Genomic DNA, 4,186 nt, shown 5'->3' with positions numbered 1-4,186 from the left:
AGTAAGGAAGCAAATCAAAAGTAGAGCCAAGTGCTGTTATACAGACTGTTATTGAATCCATTGTGTATCTATTTCCAGCTGTGAATGTGTTACTGAGAGCTGAGGGCAGCAGGATGGTGTACGTGGGACTGACCCAAAGTAAATTACAGCGCCCATTTTCATCACAACGCAGGAAGTGTCTCGACAGAAATAAAACTGTTGTTCAAACTGAAATTGTTTATGAATAACAGTGAAGGTCGATGACACGGAGGAATTCGATTTATTGGGCTTTGGCCACAGTCTGATGAATTCTTAGCTGCTTTGGGTCTCTTCATGGAACTGACAAGAAGAAAATGAAAACATCACATCTACTGATTTATATAGATTGTACCGAGACAGGTGCATTTAAACAGAAGTCTCCTGTTACTCTTTAATATCTGGAGGGCAAATGTGGGTCGATCAAACCTACAGGAAAACAGTCTGATCCCATTTGTCCTCTCAAACATTTGGTCCACACCTCGTCCACATGTCTTCCCTCCAGAGAATTTTCAGCATCCCGTGGAAGGTGTTGGCTTTTCCTCTCACTTCCCACTCCTCTGCTGAGGTGGGATACACTGGGGCATCTAATGTAATTTAGCAGCACAGTGAGATGTGGGAATCACACAGTGTCCACAGTTACAATGATGGAAGCAATGGTTACGACCAGTCCTGGACCTAAAAACAGACCTGTAGCTTGGTGCATGGTGCAGTGGCGGATCTAGGATTTTGCTGAATCAGGGGCCACAATTTACACAGAGGGGGAAAAAATGTCCAGCCTTTATGCACCATTCTTGATTCAGTAAGTAGCAAACTTGACTTCTTCCTTGTTTACTGTTAGTTCTATAGCTTTGAGCAAAGCCACAAATCATTGAATGTATTTTGAATCCAAAAAAGCTTAGAAAACAAATTGTCATATTTATTTCGAGTATCGTTTGTAAGTCACTAGGACTGTGACACATTCATGAGCGGCAGTGGTTCTGCGGGTCATCCACTAACGAGAAGGTCGATGGTTCGATCCCCGGCATTGTGACGTAGACACTGAACCCAGACCCACTGTTCCGCCAATGGTACGTGTAACCAAGCAGCTGTGTGAGTGGGTGATAAGACCAGAAAAGCACAACTAAAAGCCGTCATTTTACAGTATGATATATCCTTAGTATGAATAATATGATCATGATAATACTGATCATCAATGTTGTGTGAACTCTGAACTTCAACAGACGTTACATGAGTAGCTGGGGCTCATCTGAGGGTCACATGCATTAGACATGACTCCTGCGTAAACAGACTGGATGTTGTGGATTGAAGAAATGAGGCCAGATTGTAAATCTACAAGATAGAGAAACAAATGAAAAACTCTGACTGAATGTGATTATCAGATAGACTTTGTTATGTCTATGTCTCACATCGGCGATGCTTCTGCACAACTGTATTGTGTTGTTTAAACAAAGGAAAGCCCCAAACACATTGAGTGTAGGGCGCCACAGAAGAATGAGAGGAGGAACTTGTGGAAGAAAGGATGGAGAGTCTGGAACTGATCGCAGAGAGAAAAGGAAAAAAGTATTTGACACTGAGAAAATAAAAATATAGAAAGAGTGATGAGAATGATTTTCAAGATTAAACTCTTCTTGTTATGCAGTTCTACTTGAGTGTGGGTTCTGTGGCTGCTCTATGATTTTAATGAGGTAGATGAGACGTTTATAGGTAAATGCATTTAAATCAATGCTCTGAAAGTGACTCATAGTGTGTGGGTTTGAGACCAGAAATCCAATCGGTATTCTTTCAAACCTGGCACAGCAGCTTGTGATAAAAGAACTAAACCTGTCAACGCATTGCCTTGGAAACAAGCCCTCGGCGAAGCATTGTGTGTTCGCCGTGATGCTGATGTTAATTTACCACCTCTGCCTGCAGGATTAGAAGTCAAGAAAACTTAAGTAACAGAAAAAGAGACGGAAAAAAAGGGGGACTGAGGACAGAGTGAAGAGGAAACTACATTGAACATTGAGAAAAGTCAAATACGAAAAGTTATTAATGTTGTTTTTGCTGCTGTTTAAAAAGCTGACCAGCGTTTAGAGTGAGGCTTTGACTTATACTTACTACACCAACATTTAACAAATAAGTCAAGTGTGTGTGTGTGTCTGCGTAGCTTTTTCTCTGGTTATCTCATTTTATTTAAAAAATGTAAGTGCACCCCCAGCTCTAAGCTACTCTATAATTAAAAAAGAAGGCTGAGAGGGGAGTCGGGGGGGCTTGGAGTGGAGTAAGAGTCGCTCAGTGATCTCCACAGGCTGCAGGAGAGCGACACAGAAAATTGCAAAGCACCTCTGCTACAGGGCTCTTTGGAGGTGCAGGTCTTCCCCCCCCCTCAGAAACCCCTGAAGCCGACATCAGTGTGGTGGAGGACCATGGTGGTCAGGAGCCGTATCCCTTTGAGCTGGTGGCTCCGGCCCCAGAGCTGCGGCTGTCCCAGCTCTCGTGCAGTCAGAATGACACTGTGGTGAAAAAATGAAAATTGCAAATGTAGTTTGTGGTTCCAGAGGGAGCGACCACACCAGACCACTGCAGAGCCACACGAGGAGTCAGATGATGAGTCTACAGCTGTCGAATGAGTCCAAGGCATGAACGCATAGACTGTACATAATGATGGATGACGTGTTTGCACTTCCTCCCACTTTACAGAAATGAAAAGAAATTATCCTGTATACAAACGCTGCCGTCTTGTGTATTTGGAGCCAGAGTCTGCACAGTAGCAATCAGGGAATAAAGCTGCGGTATCTAGGTCCATCCGTGATTGGTCAAATAACAAATTAAAACCAAACAGAAAAACTGAAAAATTTGCATTTGAACATCGTTTTTTTTATTGACAGAAACGTCTTTGAAATTTTTTGTACTCCGACTCTTTAGCTTTATTTATGTCCCACCCACTAACATAGAGGAGGCCCAATGTATGACCTGTACTGCAGCCAGCCACCAGGTGGCGATCAACATGCATTGGCTTCACTTTTGAGGAGCCGTCATGTCGTCCATTTCTACACACAGTCCATGCAGTAAACTCCTGCGAGTGATGAGTCAACAGATATTTAAAATTGAGAGCAGTTTCACAGATTCCCACGAGAGGACAGGTCCGGAGGGAGGTGGGACTCAAGATGTTCACAAACATGTTATCTTTAATTTTAAGAAATGTCAGTATCACCATTTACTGACGTGTTTCATCACAGTACATTCATATCATTATAGTTTACAGATTAAAAAACATGTGCAGAGCTTCTTTCAGGTTGCAGAACAAACTGACGGTCAGTCCAGTCCAATATCAGCTGGATAAACATTTTCTATCTGCTCCCTCTCCTTCACTCTGCCCTCCTGTTCATTTTTCCACGACTCACTCACTACTTGTCCGAACCCTCTCCCTCCATCTCTTTCCTTTTAACCCCCTGCTCTCTCTCCCAGTCTCCTCATCACCCGTGCTCTCCTCACTTTCCTGTTTCTTTTCAAACCCGCTCATATAGCCTTTTCTCTGCTCCTCTCTCTTTCTCTCCTCCCTCATTCCTCCGTCTCTCTTTCCCTCTCTGACCCAGAGGGCCGTGTTTTGCCGAAATCCAATCCTCTCTCATTCTTAAACCTGCTGTTCCATTTCACTCGCATTTTGTCACACTGCGATGCACACACAATACCCGCTCCTCCCTGGTTTCAACCCTTTTCTCTGTCTCGCCACACACACACACACACACACACACACACACAGAAGAGTGAATACACATGCATACACACACACGCATTCACAAACATTTGTAAAACTGCATAAACACAAACGCAGAGAAGAGAACAAAAAAAGACTTAATTAACCTATCAATCAAATTTGATGCTCCTGGTTGGAGTCATACACAAAGACACACACGTACACACTTTACGCACCCTCCCCTGCAGCTCCGTGGCCATCCATCACAGCTTCACTGACTCCGCTCAACCACAACTCAGAGCCAATCACACAGAGGTTAGGGACTAACGGAGTGCTTGTGAATGTGTGAATGTAAGTGTGTGTGTGTGTGTGTGTGTTTGGGAGAGAGAGAGGGAACCCACATTTGCTTTGGGAACAGACACTGAGGCGTTTCATGCCTTTGAAGCCCGTTTCAGCAGAACTGAGGGAGAGGCCGAGCGGGTGGAGTGAACT

This window comes from Hippoglossus hippoglossus, chromosome 13, assembly GCF_009819705.1.
Source record: "Hippoglossus hippoglossus isolate fHipHip1 chromosome 13, fHipHip1.pri, whole genome shotgun sequence".
In the NCBI taxonomy this organism is placed as follows: domain Eukaryota; kingdom Metazoa; phylum Chordata; class Actinopteri; order Pleuronectiformes; family Pleuronectidae; genus Hippoglossus; species Hippoglossus hippoglossus.
Note: the sequence above shows the minus strand (reverse complement) of the source record.